At 42.4% G+C, this 22,531-nt stretch overlaps 1 long non-coding RNA gene across 3 annotated transcripts; it reads right to left on the bottom strand.

Annotated features, from left to right (window-relative positions):
• Positions 1-6,670: 6,670 nt before the first annotated feature.
• On the bottom strand, positions 6,671-22,531 carry LOC131316176 (uncharacterized). 3 transcript variants are annotated; one of them, XR_009197025.1, is made up of 5 exons: positions 22,291-22,531; positions 20,360-20,525; positions 7,611-8,493; positions 7,170-7,347; positions 6,671-7,006 (listed from the first exon to the last, which is right to left on the bottom strand). It is a non-coding gene; the product is annotated as an uncharacterized LOC131316176 (long non-coding RNA). The 3 variants fall into 3 exon arrangements; XR_009197023.1 differs by lacking the exon at positions 7,170-7,347 and having other exon boundaries at positions 6,672-7,006; XR_009197024.1 differs by lacking the exons at positions 6,671-7,006; positions 7,170-7,347 and having other exon boundaries at positions 7,354-8,493.

Raw genomic sequence — 22,531 nt, forward strand, 5'->3', positions numbered from 1 at the left:
CGTGGTGTAATAAAAGACGTCTTCTCCTGATCTGGCCCAAACATTGCAATTTGATGGTATCCTCGATATGCATCGAGAAAACTCATCCGTCCATATCCAGCTGTTGCATCAACCAACTGGTCAATCCTTGGAAGAGGAAAACTATCCTTAGGGCACGCCTTGTTTAAATCTGTGAAGTCAACACATACGCGCCATTTTCCGTTCTTTTTCTTGACGACAACAGTATTTGATAGCCACTCTGGATAATAAACTTCCCTTATTGCCTTGGCCTCCAGCAAATGATCCACTTCTTCAATTACAGCGTCAACGTGCTGTACGGCTGCCCTTCGTTTCTTTTGAATGACCGGTTTATGCTGTGGATCTAAATTCAAATGATGGCAAATAACATCTGCATTCACCCCAGGCATCTCCTCTGGTGTCCAAGCAAATACATCGACATAAGTTTTCAACAAACTAATTAGTTCGTTTTCTTCCTCTTCTGGCAGTGATTCCCCAATTAGAAAATACCTATCTGGATCAGTCTTTTTGATCAGTGTTTTCTTCAAATCCTCAACTACCCTCTCGGTTGGGTCTTTTCCAATATCCTCAATGGTCGGCAGATCCGGAATTTCCACAGTATTAACATGGTGGGCATTATGGACTCTTTTTATGATGGATACCAAACATTGTTGAGCTATCTTTTGGTTTCCTTTGATGTGCTCAATCCCATTAGACCCTGGGAACTTCACCATCTGATGGAAAGTTGAAGAGACTGCCCTCATCTTGTGCAACCATGTCCTCCCTATAATCACGTTATAGGAAGACGGTACATCTACCACCAAGAAGTCGGTTCGTAGCACCACTGTCCCAGCCCGAACAGGCAGAGTTACCTTGCCTAATGGCCAAACTGCTCCTGCTCCAAATCCGACCAATGGAGTTACTGATTGTACCAAATCTTCTTGTGTGAGCCCCAGTTTCTTAAATGCATCATAGTATAGCACTTCGGTGCAACTCCCTGAATCCACCAGGATTCTTTCCATATCATATTCCCCAACTCGTAGGATTATGACCAAAGCATCATTGTGAGGTACATGGACTCCTCCCATATCTTCATCCGTAAAAACTATGCCCTCGTTACTTGCCCTTTCGTTGCGCCCTCTTTTCTTCCCCAACTGCATTACATGTTGGTCATGTTTCACTTGTCTCTGAAGCAACCTCACCTCATTTCTCGTATAAGGTTCGGCTAATCCATGTATCATATGGATTACCCCTTTTGGAATCTGTTCGTAATCCAATTCCATTGCCTTGTCTTTATCCTTGGAATCTTCTTGGATAAATTCTTTAAGGTAACCTCGTGAGACCAAATCATCAAGATGTCGTTTAAACATCTCACAGTCCTCTGTCATGTGACCCCAATCCTTATGGTAACTGCAGTGCTGATTCGTAGCACGTTTTGCATCTTTATTCCCACCAAGAGTTGGGGGCCATTTGAAATATGGTTGATTCTTTATTCGATAAAGAATCCTGTAAATGGGCTCTTTCCAAACCGTGTTTATTGAAAAGAATGACTTGGGATCCGGGGCTTGTTTATCCTTGTACTGCTCTTTCTTCGCCTGCCCATAATCTTTTCTTTCACGATAAGTTTTGGGCTCTGGCTTGTCAGCTTTCTTTATAGGCCCCTTTACTTGCTCGGCGGCCAACTTTCCATCCTCTCGTAGGATGTCATCCTCGTTCCTGGCGTGCTGCTCAATCCTCTCCATTAATTTTGCCAATGTCTGCACGGGACTCATGTTTAGAGACTTACGCAGTTCCCCCCGAACAGGTAAACCTGTTTTGAACGTGGCTATTGCGTATTCTTCACTACATCCTTCAATTTCGTTGAAGGTTTCCCAGTACTTCTTTGCATAAATCCTGATCGGCTCGTCCTCTCCTTGTTTCATAAAAGAAAGACTCTCAAAGGTTTTGGGAGCTTTCCTGCTCGTCAAAAACCGTGCAGTGAATTCCTCGGCCAATTGCACCCATGTTCGGATGGAGCGTGAGCCCAATTTGTGGAACCAGGACAGAGCAACCTTCCCCAAACTCGACGGGAACATCTTGCACATGATTGCATCATCCCCTTCATGCATAAACATTGCTTGCTGGTAATGCTGTATATGGGCCACGGGATCAGCATCTGTCTCGTAGAGGATGAATGTCCCGTGCTTTACCCTATTCGGCAATCTAGCCTCCTGTAACTTTTTTGCAAAAGGGGAGGATGCTATATTCTGCAGTGCTTTCTATGCTGCTTCCCGTGCAGTCATGGCTTCATCCTCCGGTCCTTTCTTGGATCTAATTCGTTCCCAATCGGAATCAGGTCTCTCGTACCTGTCCCTATGATGTTTTCTACTCCCTTCTTCTTCGGGGGTAGAACTCCGACCTCTGCTTTTCCTCTTTCTTGGAGATACCCTCCTTCGCTCAGGTGTTCGGATCTTGCTCCTCCCTTTTCGTGGAGAAGTTTTATGTCGCCTCGGGGTCAGACTTCTGCTTCTGCTCCTCCTTCCTCGTGAAGGAGCCTTTTGATACTGTACCAAAGCGTATTCACTGCCTCTAGAATTTCTTCGAGATAGTCCAGAGTCCTCCGGATGTTCTCTGATTCTCTCTAGTTCTCTGATTTCATGTTCTCGTTTTTTTATCAAACGAGCATACTCCTCAATTTCTTGCCTCTTCTTATCAAGAACGTCTTCGCTACGGTATACACTTCTGGAGTGTGCAATCGATTCATCCCCTCGATGGGATTTAGTCCTACTCGTGGACTTCGATGCCGTCTCTCCATCTCTATTTTTGGAGTTGCCGTGGATAGTAAGGGGGTGGCCCTTACTCGTGGTCCTTTTGTGTCCTCCTTCGGGCTTTCTCGGAGCCCCGGGTGGAGACTTATCCCCTCCTCCAATTAACACATCCTTTGGGTCGTGTGGCGTTGCTGGCTCTACTTCCACCATGGTCGTATTTCAAAGGAAACTCTTTCGTTTCCCACAGACGGCGCCAATTGTAGGTGGACAAATTCAAGTAATGCTTTGAACAGCACTGGAATGCTGCGACTTCACGTGCCTCTTGAACGTAACCTTAATTTGTCAATGAAACCCCTGTCCTGCAAAACAGACAAGGAGTGAGTGCACCTTTGCCTCTCGTGGCAAAGGCCCTCCGATGCCTTTGTTAGTATCACGTACTAGCAATCAAACCCTAATTATCAGTAGGAAAGCAAATAGAATGCAGTGTATTGCGTACCTCTCACCTCTAGGTTTACCTCATATTTATAGATTTATGGATGCTTGCTGTCCAAGCATCCATGTTGCCATAGGATTCCTAACTCGTATAGGAAACCCAGGATATCAAGGAGTCTCGTTTCCTTTATCAGTTTATGGAAAAGAGTCCTTTTAGGATTCTTTTCCTTTAAGAGCCGAACATCCCATATTCGTTGGGTATCTTTCTCAGATCCTATATTCTTGGGATCTTTATCCCTTTATGGGACATGACTACTCTGGAACCTTCCAAAATGTTCCCTCAAATAGTACTTCTCTCCCTGTTCGGCCATCTCATGGCCGAACAGATGGCCTGGACCAATTACCTCACGTGTTACTGGTCCTAAGGAAACAATTTGAACCACATCCTTTGTAAGGAGCTCTCCTCCTGTTCGGCTCTCTCTTGCCGAACAAGTTTCTATGAACAGTGGCATCTCATGTCATTTTCCTTGTGTTTGGTCCTAATAACGTCTCATGTTATTGCACCGAGAATCGTACAACCTCTCTGGACCATTGACTTCTCATATCACTGGTCCACAGTGCGTTGACCCTTTTTTTGACCGTGCTCGGGCTCATTTTGCACCTGTTCGGGAATACCTCCCTACAATATTACTCTGTACACTAATATATAAAGAGAAATCTCAAATCCATTACACAAGCAGTCAATCAAGTGAACAGTGTATAGAAACCAAAATGCAACTAAGTCCTACACATGCAAAATGTATTCACGTTCAATACATCGAAATAATACCCCCCAAAAAGAGAGAGAACGCCAACCTGATCTGGTGACTAGCGAGACGGAATCCAATGACCGGCATTTCATTGCGAGAGCTAACTCAGCCAAGAGGCTTAATGGTGGTTTCACCAGTTTTTAACTACGTAATCACCGCACTTGAGACTCTCAAGAGAAAAGAGAGCAGACGAACGACAGCGGTAGTGAACACTAGGGTAAAAGGTTTGTAAGTTTACTAATTAGGGCTAATTACTTTGATCTCTGTTGGGCTAATGAGGCATGGGCTATGTAAAAAAATGGGTTATTTACCTAAACATCCCTTAACGTTTACTCGTTTTTCACGGACACCCGCTCCACAAATTCTCGCTACGGCCAGACCCCCTCATTTTTCATTTGGGGGACCTAACGCCGTTGGACGGAATGGTTGAAAAGACCAATTTACCCTCTCTTATATATAGTCAATACTTATTCTTTTTCTTCCCACACCCCATTCTTTCCACCACACACGACAACTTTTTTTCTCTCTCTCTTTACCATAGCCAACCTGTAACCCCAAAAACCCTAATCCCCCATCGTATTCCCATAGTCCCTAATGTTGTAATCTCAGCAAAACCATTAGCATCCTACGCGATCAATCGACACTAGAAGAAAACCAACGTATTAGGGTTTGATTTCGATTTGATTTCAGTACGACTTTGAAGACAAATTTGACAGCGATTTTGTGGACGATTCTGAAGCAGATGAGGTAAATACATACGTATTCTCTTCGTATATTGTAACTTAGGGTTTTACTAGAGTTTAAGAAGTTGATGCTGAAATTTAGGGTTTTTCATAATTTAAAAATGGGTTTTGGATCTAACGAGGAATATAAAATAGGTAATGAATTAAAAAATGGGTTTTCTATGTTGGTTCTGCATGCTCTCTCTCTCTCTCTCTGCAATGTCAATAAAATTAGGATTTTTTCATGTATATAATCATGTGGATTTGTGGCCCCTATAAAGAGAATTTTTTTTAACTTTTTTGACATATTTTGGATTTGTGGTCCCCCTATAATATTGTTATGGATATATGGATTTGTGGTCCAAAAAATTAGGGTATACAATTCATTTTGTCGTGTGGGTTTGTGGCCCCTGTAAAGGGAATTTTTTTTAAATGTTTTGTTAAATTATTTTTGACATGTTCTGGATTTGTGGTCCCCTGCAATATTGTTATGGATTTATGGATTTGTGATATCCATGCTTGTTATTGTTTATGTACAGCCATATAGGGCACTGATTTTGTTTTTTTTTTTTCTTTTTCTTATTGGGCTTATTGCATTTAATAATTGAAGATGGGGGATGGAAGGATTCAATTAAATATTAAATTTGGTGGGAAATTTGAAGGAAATCCATTCCACAGCTACATTGATGGGGATATATGTTATTCAAGAGTGATACCTTATGAGTTTTCATATGCTGACTCAGTGACTGTAATGCAAGAAATAGGGTTTTATCCATGGTGCTCATTTTTTTATTTAAAACTAGGTCATGGTATAGAGAATGGGTTATCTGAGATTACTAGTGATGTAGCTATGACGGAAATGTTTATTCTCTATGAGGGTGAGGATAAGGATATTGAGTGTTTTGTTACCCATCTTGATGTTGAAGAGGATGATGAGGAGTTGTTGGGGTGGGAAGGAGAAGAAGTTGGTCTTCAGGACTTGGGGAATCAAGGGGGGACATCCTGGTGCTAAAAATGCTGATGAGGAGGAGGAGGAGATAGGGAGGGAGGGGGGCAATGTGTTACTGACAGTGGTAATGGTGGGGACAATCATATTGATAGTGATAGTGATTTTACCTGAAGTGGATTAAGGGATTCATCGTCGTCTGATAGTGATGACATAGAATATGTAGAGAATGAGGGTGTGGATGGTGATGAAGAAGGGTGTCTGCCAGTTAGGAATTTGCAAGAAGACTTGGGAAAAAGTGTTATAATTACCGAGGTTGAGGAAAGTGACAGTAGTGATGAAAATGTTAGTGTGGTTAGCTCATCAGATGATGAAAATCTAAAGAAAAAGAAGATGAAATGCCCAGAGTTCAATGAAGAAAGAGATATGGAAAATCTCAAACTGGTGGAAGGGATGTTGTTTCCCAATGTTAGGTTTTTTAGGGCTTTCCTGAAAGAGTTTCATCTTAGACATGGTTGTCAATACAAGTACCTAAAAAATGAATCTAGGAGGGTAACTGTGAAGTGCAAAGATGAAGAAGCGGAACCTCCTTGTCAATGGAGACGTCATGCATCTAGGGTAGGTGACACAACAACTTACCAAATTAAAAGACTTAGAGGAGAACATACTATTACAACAAAAAAACGCTTTTAATAGCGTGCAAAAAACGCTATAGTAGGTAATAAATAGCGTTCCGGAGAACGCCTTATTAGTCCATGCAATTAAAAGTCTTAACTTTGTATAGCGTTCATTGACCGTTATTAAAAACTTTGTATAGCGTTCATTGCCCGCTGTTAAAAAACTTTCTATAGCGTTCATTCCCCGCTGTAGTATTTTGTACCTTTGTTAGCGTTTTTTGCCTGTTATCTTATTTCTTTTTATAGCATGCAATGAATGCTATTAAATATAAACAATAGCGTTTTTTGAACGTTATCTTAGCCTATTTTTGCTTCTTCTTTTTTTAAATACTACAAATGCCAATATACTAGCATTTTCATACAGAAAATCTGCATTCCATTCAATACCAAAGTACATCCAAACACGATACAATTTCAATGTAAGATAAATAATTCAACCGAAGATTCATTACAATAGCTTGAAGAATAATTTTCCAGCACAAACTACATTTAAGAGTCAAACTAATTACACTCACAAAAGAAACACTTATGTAATCTCTTTCCAGAAAATGTAATCCTAAACTAGGCAGCCATCTCATTCAAGTACCCCAATTCTTTGCCCACGGAGATGTTCTTTATTTGAAGCTTAATTTTTTGCCGAGTTTATACCCTTTTGCTCCCAACGGCGAACACATACCTGTAAATATAGAACTATTCAAATTAAGTAACCCAATAGATATAGTAAAAATTATTAACAAGAAAAACAACTTTAAACCAACATAATGTTTGCAGTTAGAAAAAGAAGCATATGATGGATAATTGTCAGCAAGAACCAAGAACAATCTCAGAAGCAGCCATACCATGACCAATTGGCGAACGACATATACCAATCCGTACGCGATACATAACTATTCATATGAGAAAACTATGTAAAAAGATGGAACTTCAACCACACGCATTAAACTACCAGCCGGGCCACTTGGCTATTCAAACACATACATTATTGATCAATGGTGGCAGACAGTGAGCATAGTGCTCCTGCAAAATATAAATGACACCGGTATCACTAATCATCCCCATTAACCAAATGGGTTAGAGTTTTGTGCACTTGTCGACATACACAAAGTGGGCGAGAGCAGTTCACATTAACCTATTGGGATATAGTCATTCACTGTCATCAATGTTTAGATCCACATTACGCCAGTACCCTCTAAGTTGCATTTGAACTACCAATTTATCAAGGAATAGGTGTTCATGGGCAAAAACATGTAAAATCAAATCAAGTATATACCAGAGATCACCTTTCCATATAGGCTAATCATCATTGTATAAGTTTTAGTAGATGGTTCACAGTGATCTCTCTTCATCCTTTTAAAGATCTCTACTACTTTTTGTGAGTTTGTTCCCTTCAGTAACCCATTCATGTAAGCATTATATACAACTGTACTCGCATACAAATAAGCATTGTGAAAAAAAAAAGAAGCATGTCAAAAAACAATTGTCAAAAGCTGATTGTGAATGTGCAGTACCTCTCAATAAACAATCCACTTATGACCTTTTACACTTCTTGTGGCCACAAAGGCAATTAGTATGACAATAATAATAGCATACGTGGGTTTCGGGTAAGGAGGCAATTTATTGGAGACTGAGTAATTACAATGCTTACTGAGAAGTATTTCAGAAGCAAATGCATCCAGATACAAATAACCCATAAAGAACTATAAACTGAGTAATAAGGGCGTGTTACTGGATTTTGGGTTCTGACATCTTGAAAGCTGTGCTAGTTCATTTGGCAATGGTTTTGCTCTTTCTTTTAGACTTAAAAAAAACTTTTCACACTGCTTGAAAGCTGATTCTGAAAAGCTTCAATTCTGAAGGTTGTCGATAATGAACAGATATAGTTAAGTAAGGACTTCCACAATTGAAGAAAGTTATCCTTTCGAGAAAACTTTCAGAGTAGGATTGTTAGCCATAACAGTTGGATTAAATGTGAGGGCATAAAAGACGAGAACATACTTGGGGGGTGGCCATTTTTTCTCATCTCAACAAAGACAGCTTCAGCCTTAGCTAGCAGGCCAGATATGCAGTGGCCTTTACTAGAAGAGCATAAGTATCTTCAGTGGGAATACATCGACCTTGTAGAAGGTTCAAATAAGTGGATTCTGCCTTCTGATATAGTGACTTCTATCCATGCATCAATAAGCAAATTGTAGCAGATAACGTCAGGATGGAAGGAACTCTTGTGCAAAATCCATTCACCGACCACTATGCTATAACATTTCTGGGCCCATTAATCATGGACTCCAAATTTCACCATGCAAATCGGAGAAAACTGTAACAACCCGGACCCACAAGCAGCACGACCAAGACATATCAAATCGAGTGATTTGTGCCACCAACACAATATAGACAACAAACAGTTATTGAAACGTCATTCCCCACCTCCCTAAATGTTTACATAATTTTTCGTAGATACCTTCCACATATGCTTCTCTCCTCAACTTACCTTACCTCATTTCTCTCGTACCCACACACGCAACCAATTCACACCCTGTAGGAACAGAGGAATGAATAGTCTTCCATAATCAGAAAACGTGAGAGAAGCCCCCCTTCTCTAACCCTCTTCTTCTTTTTATTGTGCAAAGCTGACTCATTAAAGATATCTATCTACAAACTTGACACTTGTCCATATCTAGTTCTTTGGCCTTTTACTTCTTATATTTCCTTGTCTCTTCTCATAAAATAAGAAATATATGTGAATGGCTCTTAGCACCAGCTCACGTGCAAACTCACACAACCATCTCTTCCTCTCCCAATTCTTATCTTCTTTTTCAACTTTAACCATAGGTAAAGACAAAAGAACATACTAAACCCTCATTAATAATAATAATAATAATAATAATAATAATGAGTTGTTTAGATGGGTTATCACAAAATTGAGTGCAAAACAGACTCAAAACTGAGTGCAAAACAGACTCAAAACTGAAAACTAAGTGCTTACGCAATACAATTTCATATCATATTAGTATGTCACTGTTTTTCTATCCTCAAATTTCAAATTTTCTTCTAACTCTTGCAGGTGTCAAAACCATTTTAGTTTTATAGAGAAGATAGTTAAATACCTAGATAAGAAATGCACAAGTACCCAACATACGAGTTTTAATGAGCAAAATACAACTTTTAGAAACAAGAAATCATCTATAGTGCTGTAGGTGGATAAATTCAAGTAGTGCTTTGAACAGCACTGGAATGCAGCGGCTCCACGTGCCTCTTGAACGTAACCCTAATTCGTCAGAGAAACCCTTATCCTGCAAAACAGACAAGGAGTGAGCGCACCTTTGCCTCTCGTGGCAAAGGCCCTCCGATGCCTTTGTTAGTATTTCGTACTAATGATCAAACCCTAATTATCAGTAGGAAAGCAATAAGATTGCAGTGTATTGCGTACCTTTTACCTCTAGGCTTGCTCTGTTTATATAGACATTCGGATGCTTGGTGCCCAAGCATCCCTATTGCCATAGGATTCCCAACTCGTATAGGAAACCCAGGATATCAAGGATTCTCGTTTCCTTTATCAATTTATGGAAAAGAGTCCTTTCAGGATTCTTTTCCATTACTGACCGAACATCCCATTCTCATTGGGTATCTTTCTCAGACCCTATATTCTCGGGATCTTATTCCTTAACGGAATACCACTGTTTCTGGACTCTTCCGGAATGTTCCCTCTATTTCATCATCTGACAGGACCTCTTTCCTTGTTCGGCCGTCTCATAGCCGAACAAATGGTCTGGACCAGTTACTTCACATGTAACTGGTCCTAAGGAAACAATTTGGACCATATCCTTTCTAAGGAGCTCTCCTTCTGTTCGGCTTTTCTCTTGCCGAACAATGTATCTGAACAATGGCATCACATGTCTCTTTCCTTGTATCTGGTCCAATAACGTCTCATGTTATTGTACCGAGAATCGTACAACCTCTCTGGACCATTGACTTCTCATATCAGTGGTCCACAGTGCGTTGACCCTTTGTTGACCGTGCTCGGGCTCATTTTGCACCTGTTCGGGAATACCTCCCTACAATTGCTCCCCAGCTTTGCTCGTTTATATTTTACTCAGATGACGAGTAAAGCTTTTAACCGAACAAATTCACTTTGTTTCTGCACCCTATTTCACATATTAGTGCAATGTTTCATCACTTTGCTTAAGAAAAAATCATCTTTTCTTGTGGCCGTCACAGGCTTTTAGCCCTAACCTTTACACGCGTCGATCATCGTATTGCGTTTCATTAAATACGAACAGACGTGTTTATGGGAAAACGGAACGCTCAAACGGCGTCTGGGATGACGTTTCACGTACGCCACCCACTTTTGGGGTATTTTTGGGTTTTCGTCCCATTTTCAAAAATCTCAATCTCTCTCTTAGACTTCCTCAGCAGAAAGAGGTGATTTCAAGGTTTACCCGCCATTGAAGCTCTGTTCATCATTTCAAGACCTCCTCCTTTCTGCTTTTAGGGATTCAATCGACTATTTTTCGTAAGTCATCATTCCTCTCCTTACTGCTCTTTTTCTCTTGGTAGATTGTTCACAATCTTTCGTTAGGGTTTCATCGTCCCCTTTCTTTATACTTCAAAGAACCCCAAAAGGTTTTCTGGTAATGGGGAGATTTCGTAGACATTGTAATACTCCTCAAACCATGGCTAGTTTTAGATCTCGATATGGGATTCCTGACAACGTAGCTACTGTTTTGGCTCCTGAGGATGCCATTCGTGAAAGCTTCGATTTTGACACCCTTCATATTCCAGTAGTAGCCGTCGTTGAAGGCGGAGTTAGGTTTCCCCTAGCCCCTCTGCTCCGCCAAGTCTTAGCGTATTACAGGCTTTCGCCAATGCAGGTTTCTGCTAATTTCTTCAGGGTAGTTATGGGCATAAATACCTTAAACCAAATGTTAGGGACTTCGCTAGGCCTGTATGATATTCACCATCTATACAGTATTTCCAGAACTGGGGATGCCCTTACTTATTATCTAAAAAGTAGGGATTCTAGAAAAAAGCTAGTCCTTGAACTCCCTGACTCTGCTCGAGGGGATGATGATGACTTTCTGATCGTTACGGGCAACTTCGAACCCAGAGATGAGGACGACCAAGTGATTGGTTTTCATGCCCCTCACATATTCGGGAGCCCACGTTAGTGCTTTTCCCTAATTTCATATGTGTTGTCCTTTTTCATAGGGAGAGCTTTTTCGTGCTTCTAATTACTTGTGCTTTGTTTCAGCATCAAATATCAACCGTGGTTATAACATCATAACCCCACAAGTTCACGTAGCTGATATCAGACGAGTACTTGCATTCAACGGCGAAGGGACATACCTTGCAGGCCGAGCAAGAGCAGCTCAAGTGCTTCTCAGCTACAAAGCTTCATACGGTGGGTTTATTGATCGGCGAACCCGAGCAGCTGATACCCCTGCAATAGCTGGCCCTTCAAGACCAGTTCCCGAACAAGAAGAAAGGCGTTCTCGGACACCTCCGATCTCTGACGAACCAATCCCTCTTGCTGAGGAAGCTTCCAGTTCGACATCCAACTCGTCTTCCAGCGGCCGTACCTTCTCAACTTCAGAGATGAACCGGCCGATTGACTTGGGCAGCCTCCTCACCATTCCTGGTCGAGGTCGTGGTCGGGGCCAAAGTGTTCAAGGTCGTGGTCGTCGCCCTCAAACTCAAACAGATGCTCCCCCAGGATTTTCCCTTGAAGAGATTGAAGCCCTTCACCGTGAGAAACGTCAACGAGTGGAGGAAACTCAAGAAAGACCCCCTACATCCTCCTCATCACCTGCTCCCCTCTGGGCTCCTCCATTCTCACACGGGAACCGAGCTATCACTGCTCGGGACAGTGTTGAGTCAGAAGGCACTGCCCTTGCCTTGTCTCAAGCTTTTCTGCTGCCAGGAGATATGCAAAAGGAGGTGGCGAGCTCGCCTGACAACCTTCTAAGCTCATTCATGTCTCACAATGCCAAGGTAAAATTTCACTTTTGTAAACCATAGTATACCATAGCGTTTGTTTAACTATTTTGAACGTTTCCAGGTGATGCAAAAAATGGTGGCCATGGCTCAAAAACTCAGCCAATCTGAGCCCCAACGTGCCAAACTGGTCGGTGAGAACAACAAGCTTCAACGCACCATCATCAGGCTTGAGAGAGAAAGAAACCAAGCCTTGGGAGTGGCTGATGGTTTAAAGGGACAACTGAAGGGGACTGAGGACAGCCTAAATCAGACGCTGAAGGAACTCGAGGCGAGTCAGAATGAAACCAAAGCTGCATTTGAGAAGGGATACAACGAAGGGATCAAGGTGGCCACGGAAAGTTACACAAGCCAAATGCCTGGGATACAAGACCAAGTCTGGGTGGCTTCTTGGACAGCTTGCCTTGCCAAAGCTGAGATTCCAGAATCATCTCCTCTCTGGACCAATATTGAACTACCCAGTGCTGCTAGTCAAGAGGAGGATGTTGCTGAGGAGATAAATGATGAGCAGGAGGTGAACGTGTCTGCTGAGCAACCTGTGTCTGAAGTGGAGCCTCAAGTTGATATGACCAATCCTGGCCAAAAGGAAGTCAGTGATGGTCAACTTGGAGATGAAAATCCCACAGAAGAGCTGGCTGCTCCAGTAGCTCCTATAATTACTCCTGCAGCTGTCCAAGATCTCACGGAAGATGAATGAGCTCTGTCGTTCTTTACATCTGTTGTTGAATTATTCCTGTCAAGATACCTTTTCCATATGTTTCTGTCATGGGTGTTTTAAGATGTTTAAGTATTTCGTACTTAAATCGTTTAAAGTTTAAATTTGTCAAAGTTTCACGTACTTTTATGCATATATTCGTATGCTTCCAAGTTTGTGCATGTTTTCGTATGCTGTGGACTGTTGGTGCATATATACTCGTATGCTTTTATGCATGTATTCGTATGCACCGTAAGGGTTCTCGTACTTTGAATATCTCGTGGCTAACATATACTTGTTAGAACAATTCTTCAAGTATTTCGTACTTGCGTTCTCATAAGTGTCACGTACTTTAAAGTATCACGTACTTAGAACAATTTCTCAAGTATTTCGTACTTGTTTGAAGTTCACACAAGTGTTTCGAACTTGTGTTCAAGTATCACGTACTTAAATGGATATCCTATACCCTGCTCCCCAATACGAAAGAGGGAAACCAATGTCGTGATTTCGTATTTAAAACAAATACCAAGAAAACAGCAGTCTAGACAAAAAACGTAACTTCATATATAAACTGTAAAACCCAAGAGGGCATTACTCATATCCCTTGTAAAAATAACAAAACTAGAACACAAGAGAGTTTTATTCGTAACTCCCACACAATCACGATGTGCATAAAGAAGAATTATATAAAAAACTTTCTTAGATTATGGACATTCCAAGGTCTTGGCACTGGGTTCCCATCCAAGTCTGCCAATCGATAAGCCCCAATGCCTGCGATTTCTGTAACTCGATATGGGCCTTCCCAATTTGCCCCTAGCTTTCCCTCATTAGCCACTTTAGTATTGCCGAGCACTTTTCGTAGCACAAGGTCTCCAACACCAAACTCTCGTGGGTGTACATTCTTGTTATAACTTTTGATGAGCTGCTCTTGGTATGAGGCCAAGTGCACCAAGGCCCGTTCTCGTCATTCCTCGGCAAAGTCTAACTCAATCTCCAAGGCTCTGTCATTTCCTCCACTTTCAACCAAAGTGGTCCTGTTGGTCGGCAGACCTATTTCTAATGGAATAACAGCCTCTGTTCCATATGCTAATGAATAGGGGGTCTCTCCCGTAGACCTCCTAGGCGTTGTTCGGTATGCCCATAGGACCAATGGCAATTCATCGGGCCATTTCCCCTTTGCTTTATCCAAACGTTTCTTGATCCCATCAAGGATTGTTTTGTTTGAAGCCTCTGCTTGTCCGTTGCTTTGAGGGTAAGCTGGAGTTGAATAATAATTTCTTATCCCATACTGGGCACAGAAAGTTTTGAATTTCTTCTGAAATTGCGACCCATTGTCTGTAATCAACGAATAGGGTACCCCAAAGCGAGTTATGATGCTTTTCCACACAAACCTTTCTATCATAGGTTCAGTAATCTTGGCCAACGGCTCAGCCTCAATCCACTTAGTGAAGTAATCTGTTGCAACTAATAGGAATTTTCGATTCCCAGTTGCCTTGTGTAGTGGACCCACTATGTCCATTCCCCATTGAGCAAACGGCCAGGGACTTGTCAGCGGCACCAGGTCCTCGGCTGGTGTTCGAATCATTGGTGAAAATTTCTGACACTTCTCACAAATTTTTACGTACACCTTAGCATCTTCTTGCATGTACGGCCACCAATACCCTTGGGTGATTGCTCGGTGGGCTATGGACCGACCACCAGCATGACTTCCACAAGTCCCCTTGTGAATTTCGTGGAGGAACTTTTGCACCATCTCAGGATGCACACAAAGCAAGTAGGGTCCTGTAAAAGACTTCCTATATAGTTTTCCCTCTGGGGATAACCAGAACCGAGCAGATTTGGTCCTGATTTTATGTGCCTCCTTTTTGTCCAAAGGGAGTACTTCATCTCGTAAAAACTCCACTATTGGGTCCATCCAACTTGGTCCTTGGTTCACGTCCAAGACCATCTCTACACTTCTGCCAATGCTCGGCTCAGCCAAATACTCTACGGCTATTTTTCTTTTAAACTCAGATGGCACAGCTGCGGCTAACCATGCCAATGAATCTGCATGAGCATTCTTCCCAGAACTTATCTGTTCAATATACACCCTTTCGAAGGTATCAAGTAGATCTCTGGTCACCTGTACATATGCCGCCATCTTCTTGCTCCGGGTTTCATATTGCCCGGACAGTTGATGGACTACGAGCTGTGAATCAGAATACACCCTAACTCGTTCAGCTTTTAGGGTTTTCGCACTTCTCAAACCAGCTAAGAGTGCCTCATACTCTGCCACGTTATTTGAAGCACTGAACCCTAGCCGAACAGATAATTCCAACATTGACCCTTCAGGGGGTAACAGCACAATTCCAATTCCTGAACCAGTGTTGCAAGCTGAACCATCAACAAACAGCTTCCATTCTAAGGGATCTTGTTCGGCTAATGCTTGTTTCTTCGTTACAGGAGGCTCTGCTTCACACTCCTTTCTCGTAGGAGGCAAAGGTGCAACCGCCGGTGAGAATTCTGCCACAAAATCTGCCAACACCTGGCCGTTGATTGCTGTGCGCGGCTGATAGTCGATGTCATATTGGCTCAATTCAACGGACCAAGTTGAGATCCTTCCCGAAAAATCTGCCTTTCGGAGCAGTGATTTTAATGGGAACTCAGTGTACACCACAACTTTATGGCTCTGGAAATAATGTGGCAATTTTCTAGTTGCTGTCCTTAGTGCTAGGACCAATTTCTCGAGGGGCAAATACCTTGTTTCGGCATCTAACAAAGTTTTGCTCACATAATAGACTGGGATTTGCTCGGATCCCTTATCTCTTAAAAGTACTGCACTTACAGCATGCTTAGAAACAGCTAAGTATAAAATCAGAGACTCACCTGTTTCTGGAGTCGAGAGTAGGGGAGGAGAGGCCAGATATCCCTTTAGATCCTGAAAGGCTTGTTCACATTCTGCTCCCCATTCGAACCCTTCCCTTTTCTTCAATAGCTGAAAGAAAGGTCTGCACTTGTCACTTGATCGGCTAATAAATCGATTAAGAGCTGCTGCCATCCCAGTTAATCGTTGGACTTCTTTCGTTGTCCGAGGACTTTCCAGAGTTTGTAAGGCCTTTATCTGGTTGGGATTCGCCTCTATTCCCCTTAGAGTTACAAGATGGCCTAAAAACTTTCCAGAGCCGACTCCAAACGCACATTTCGAGGCATTGAGTTTCAACTTGTATTTCCTCAAAATCTCAAAAGCTTCTCTCAAATCTGCAATATGGCCTTGCCCAGATTTACTCTTCACCACCATGTCATCTATGTAAACCTCCATAGTTTTGCCGAGCAATTTTCTGAACATGATGGTTGCCAGTCTCTGATACGTTGCCCCTGCATTCTTCAACCGAAAAGGCATGACGTTATAACAGTACAACCCTCGTGGTGTAATAAAAGATGTCTTCTCCTGATCTGGCCCAAACATTGCAATTTGATGGTATCCTCGATATGCATCGAGAAAACTCATCCGTCCATATCCTGCTGTTGCATCAACCAACTGGTCAATCCTTGGAAGAGGAAAACTGTCTTTAGGACACGCCTTGTTTAAATCTGTGAAGTCAACACATACACGCCATTTTCCGTTCTTTTTCTTGACGACAACAGTATTTGATAGCCACTCTGGATAATAAACTTCCCTTATTGCCTTGGCTTCTAACAAGTGATCCACTTCTTCAATTACAGTGTCAACGTGCTGTACGGCTGCCCTTCGTTTCTTTTGAATGGCCGGTTTATGCTGTGGATCTATATTCAAATGATGGCAGATAACATCTGCATTCACCCCAGGCATCTCCTCTAGTGTCCAAGCAAACACATCGACATAAGTTTTCAAAAAACTAATCAGTTCATTCTCTTCATCTTCTGGCAGTGATTCCCCAATTAGAAAATACCTATCTGGATCAGTCTCGTTGATCAGTGTTTTCTTCAAATCCTCAACTACCCTCTCGGTTGGGTCCTTTCCAATATCCTCAATGGTCGGCAGATCCGGAATTTCCACAGTATTAACATGGTGGGCATTATGGACTCTTTTTATGATGGATACCAAACATTGTTGAGCTATCTCTTGGTTACCTTTGATGTGCTCAATCCCATTAGACCCTGGGAACTTTACCATCTGATGGAAAGTTGAAGAGACTGCCCTCATCTTGTGCAACCATGTCCTTCCTATAATCACGTTATAGGAAGACGGTACATCCACCACTAAGAAGTCGGTTCGTAGCACCACTGTCCCAGCCCGAACAGGCAGAGTTACCTTGCCTAACGGCCAAACTGCTCCTGCTCCAAATCCGACCAATGGAGTTACTGATTGTACCAAATCTTCTCGTGTGAGCCCCAGTTTCTTGAACGCATCGTAGTATAGCACTTCGGTGCAACTCCCTGAATCCACCAGGATTCTTTCCATATCATATTCCCCAACTCGTAGGGTTATGACCAAAGCATCATTGTGAGGTACCTGGACTCCTCCCAGATCTTCATCAGTAAAAACTATGCCCTCGTTACTTGCCCTTTCGTTGCGCCCTCTTTTCTTTCCCAACTGCATTACATGTTGGTCATGTTTCACTTGTCTCTGAAGCAATCTCACCTCGTTTCTCGTATAAGGTTCGGCTAATCCATGTATCATATGGATTACCCCTTTTGGAATCTGTTCGTAATCCAATTCCATTGCCTTGTCTTTATCCTTGGAATCCTCTTGGATAAACTCTTTAAGGTAACCTCGTGAGACCAAATCATCAAGATGTCGTTTAAACATCTCACAGTCCTCTGTCATGTGACCCCAATCCTTGTGGTAACTGCAGTGCTGATTCGTAGCACGTTTTGCATCTTTATTCCCACCAAGAGTTGGGGGCCATTTGAAATATGGTTGATTCTTTATTCGATAAAGAATCCTGTAAATGGGCTCTTTCCAAACCGTGTTTATTGAAAAGAATGACTTGGGATCCGGGGCTTGCTTATCCTTGTACTGCTCTTTCTTTGCCTGCCCATAATCTTTTCTTTCACGATAAGTTTTGGGCTCTGGCTTGTCAGCTTTCTTTATAGGCCCCTTCACTTGCTCGGCGGCCAACTTTCCATCCTCTCGTAGGATGTCATCCTCGTTCCTGGCGTGCTGCTCAATCCTCTCCATTAATTTTGCCAATGTCTGCACGGGACTCATGTTTAGAGACTTACGCAGCTCCCCCCGAACAGGTAAACCCGTTTTGAACGTGGCTATTGCGTACTCTTCACTACATCCTTCAATCTCGTTGAAGGTTTCCCAGTACTTCTTTGCATAAATCCTGATCGGCTCGTCCTCTCCTTGTTTCATAAAAGAAAGACTCTCAAAGGTTTTGGGAGCTTTCCTGCTCGTCAGGAACCGTGCGGTGAATTCCTCGGCCAACTGCACCCATGTTCGGATGGAGCGTGAGCCCAATTTGTGGAACCAGGACAGAGCAACCTTCCCCAAACTTGACGGGAACATCTTGCACATGATTGCATCATCCCCTTCATGCATGAACATCGCTTGCTGGTAATGCTGTATATGGGCCACGGGATCAGCATCTGTCTCGTAGAGGATGAATGTCCCGTGCTTTACCCTGGTCGGCAATCTAGCCTCCTGTAACTTTTTTGCAAAAGGAGAGGATGCTATATTCTGCAGTGCTTTTCGTGCTGCTTCCCGTGCAGTCATGGCTTCATCCTCCGGTCCTCTCTTAGACCTAATTCGTTCCCAATCGGAATCAGGTCTCTCGTACCTGTCCCTATGATGTTTTCTACTCCCTTCTTCTTCGGGGGTAGAACTCCGACTTTTGCTTCTCCTCTTTCTTGGAGATACCCTCCTTCGTTCGGGTGTTCGGATCCTGCTCCTCCCTTTTCGTGGAGAAGTTTTGTGTCGCCTCGGGGTCAGACTTCTGCTTCTGCTCCTCCTTCCTCGTGAAGGAGCCTTTCGATACTGCACCAAAGCGTATTCACTGCCTTTAGAATTTCTTCGAGATAGTCCAGAGTCTTCCGGATGTTCTCTGATTCTTGCTAGTTCTCTGATTTCATGTTCTCGTTTTTTGATTAAACGAGCATATTCCTCAATTTCTTGTCTCTTTTTGTCAAGAACGTCTTCGCTACGGTATACACTTCTGGAGTGTGCAATCGATTCATCCCCTCGATGGGATTTAGTCCTTCTCGTGGACTTCGATGCCGTCTCTCCATCTCTATTCCTGGAGTTGCCGTGGGTAGTAAGGGGCTGGCCCTTACTCGTGGTCCTTTTGTGTCCTCCTTCGGGCTTTCTCGGAGCCCCGGGTGGTGACTTATCCCCTCCTCCAACTAACACATCCTTTGGGTCATGTGGCGTTGCTGGCTCTACTTCCACCATGGTCGTATTTCAAAGGGAACTCTTTCGATTCCCACAGACGGCGCCAATTGTAGGTGGATAAATTCAAGTAGTGCTTTCAACAGCACTGGAATGCAGCGGCTCCACGTGCCTCTTGAACGTAACCCTAATTCGTCAGAGAAACCCTTATCCTGCAAAACAGACAAGGAGTGAGCGCACCTTTGCCTCTCGTGGCAAAGGCCCTCCGATGCCTTTGTTAGTATTTCGTACTAATGATCAAACCCTAATTATCAGTAGGAAAGCAATAAGATTGCAGTGTATTGCGTACCTTTTACCTCTAGGCTTGCTCTGTTTATATAGACATTCGGATGCTTGGTGCCCAAGCATCCCTATTGCCATAGGATTCCCAACTCGTATAGGAAACCCAGGATATCAAGGATTCTCGTTTCCTTTATCAATTTATGGAAAAGAGTCCTTTCAGGATTCTTTTCCATTACTGACCGAACATCCCATTCTCATTGGGTATCTTTCTCAGACCCTATATTCTCGGGATCTTATTCCTTAACGGAATACCACTGTTTCTGGACTCTTCCGGAATGTTCCCTCTATTTCATCATCTGACAGGACCTCTTTCCTTGTTCGGCCGTCTCATAGCCGAACAAATGGTCTGGACCAGTTACTTCACATGTAACTGGTCCTAAGGAAACAATTTGGACCATATCCTTTCTAAGGAGCTCTCCTTCTGTTCGGCTTTTCTCTTGCCGAACAATGTATCTGAACAATGGCATCACATGTCTCTTTCCTTGTATCTGGTCCAATAACGTCTCATGTTATTGTACCGAGAATCGTACAACCTCTCTGGACCATTGACTTCTCATATCAGTGGTCCACAGTGCGTTGACCCTTTGTTGACCGTGCTCGGGCTCATTTTGCACCTGTTCGGGAATACCTCCCTACAAGTGCAGTAAAGTAGCAAAAATTAAAGATGCATACTCTAATAATGAACGATGGACCAAACCATAAACTAAACTCACAACTTGTTTTGTGAATTCAGATCACAAAAAGAGCCAAACCAGCAACCAACAACTTTGATAACAAGTTCGTGCGATTAACCCTAGAAACCATGGTAGCTCCATTAGCATCCATGGTATGGTGAATTCGTCAACCAAATCGCGAGTCCATAGACGCATTAATCGAGACCTGCACATAAAAACATCCTGTGGTCAATGCAAAAACTGCAACCATAATTAAGCCGCTAGCACTAAAAATCTCCCAAGCAAGCTCGAAAACAGAGTAATGAAGCACCAATCAAGTAGGTCTTCAAAGTAAAAAAATGAAGGCAAAGAAATATAACATCCAATCAAATCTAATTTTCGCAATATCATCCCCCTCTGACTTAGCTACAGAGGCAACAAGAATGTAAATATCTCCATTTGCCCCAAAAACATATATTCTAAACCCAGTAAACAAATTCAAAATTAAATAATCCAACACTCTCTCTCTCCCATACAAAAAAGTTACAAACTAAGATGATCAACTCTAAAATTGAATTCAAATGCATCTCGAAACCACAAGAATCAAGGCAATATATGTTTAAGGAAGAAGATTAAAAATATCAACCAACAGAACAAAACAAGTAAAACTGAATATTGAACATGAGACGAACATACTTAAAAGCAAGCTTTCTATTAGCACTTTTGATGTCAATTGAATATCTAGAAACTGGTCTCTTTATCCGATTCCTAAAAATGCAGCCGTTCTTGCTTCCTTAACTATGTAAATCTCAGTGTAAGTTTCCTTGTTTCAAGGATAAATTGTAAGAGAAGTCGAACTCTCTTGAAGCACACACTCTAACCAAAATCCCAAATTCAAAAAAGAGAAGAAACACATTTTAACTAAGAATTTCACAAACAAATCCAAGCATAGACACCAAGAATGAAATCACTACATTTATCGCAGAGGATGTAGGAGCTTTGTCCATATTTGCATGGCTCCTATTCTCTCACTCTCTCTGCAAAATATCTACACCATGGCTTCTTTAGCACACCATTTTCTCTCTGAATCTCTAATTTCAACCACCCCCCTCCCTCGTGTATTTCTATATCTTAAGAACCAAAATTGAGTGTGGAGCCAAAGAGAGAGGAAAAATATTAGCTGTTAAATTTCTACGCTGATGGGAAGTCACCAAAACGTCATGTTATGATTCATAGTATGTTGATAGATAAGCTGATGGTTTTGATGGGAAGCCACTGTGGTGTCCACTGTCCACACCAAGAGCAGGTGGCCTCCTAGGTGGGACCACATCCCAGTGGGGCCTTTTGGAATTGGATTCTAATGAAGAAATTCTGCGCTGGTATAGCGGGACCAACAACGACTCGGAAATCTTAGCCTTGCAGACTGGGCATTTGGGGGGCTTATTTGATTTGAAGGAGGTGGTGGTTTGGACATGGAGAAACTTCTAAATGCAAAGCCAACAGTAGAGGTGACCACAAGGTCATGTGCTGATTCTAAGCAAATATTGGAATCAAAGCAGCCATTCCAATTTTCTACAGCAGTTTTAATTCCCAATTTTGCTTTAGAGAAACATCTCCTTCGGATTCAAACTGTGCCATAGGTTCTTGGAAGTTTTGTTCACAGGCCATCAGCTCTGTTAAGCAAATAACGACTCTTAGACTGAACATAAAGTTTAAATATTGACCTCTAGGTTATTCAGGTTAAGATGCACTTTATATGCATTTTCATGCAAGAAAAACATTGAACTATAATAGTACACGTGTAGTAACTAAGGCACGTAGCAAGAGTAAATAGCCCGAAGCAAAACTTGGAATCGAAACCCTCAAAATTGAAATCCCAAAACAAAACCCCAAAATCGAGAACCCAAATTGAAAACCCTAAAATAGATCCCTGAATCAAAACTCCAACGTAAATCAAGAATAAATGTTGAGAGAGCAATTATTCAACTTACCGAGAAGTGGTCGAGGTCAGACAAGCAAGGGCTTAGAGATGACGGGATCGAGGCTGGACGGTGGTACTGTCGGTGCTCCATTGGTGAAGGCAGTGACTTTGAATCACACCATTCCTTTGCTCTCAGCTTCGTGTGTGTGTGTGTGTGTGTGTGTGTGAGAGAGAGAGAGAAAGAGAGAGAGAGAGAGAATGACGATGGTGAGATCGGTAGAGAGTAGGTACGAAATTGGAAGAGAGAAGGA

The sequence above is a fragment of the Rhododendron vialii genome, chromosome 2a (genome assembly GCF_030253575.1).
Source record: "Rhododendron vialii isolate Sample 1 chromosome 2a, ASM3025357v1".
NCBI classification, from domain to species: Eukaryota; Viridiplantae; Streptophyta; class Magnoliopsida; order Ericales; family Ericaceae; genus Rhododendron; species Rhododendron vialii.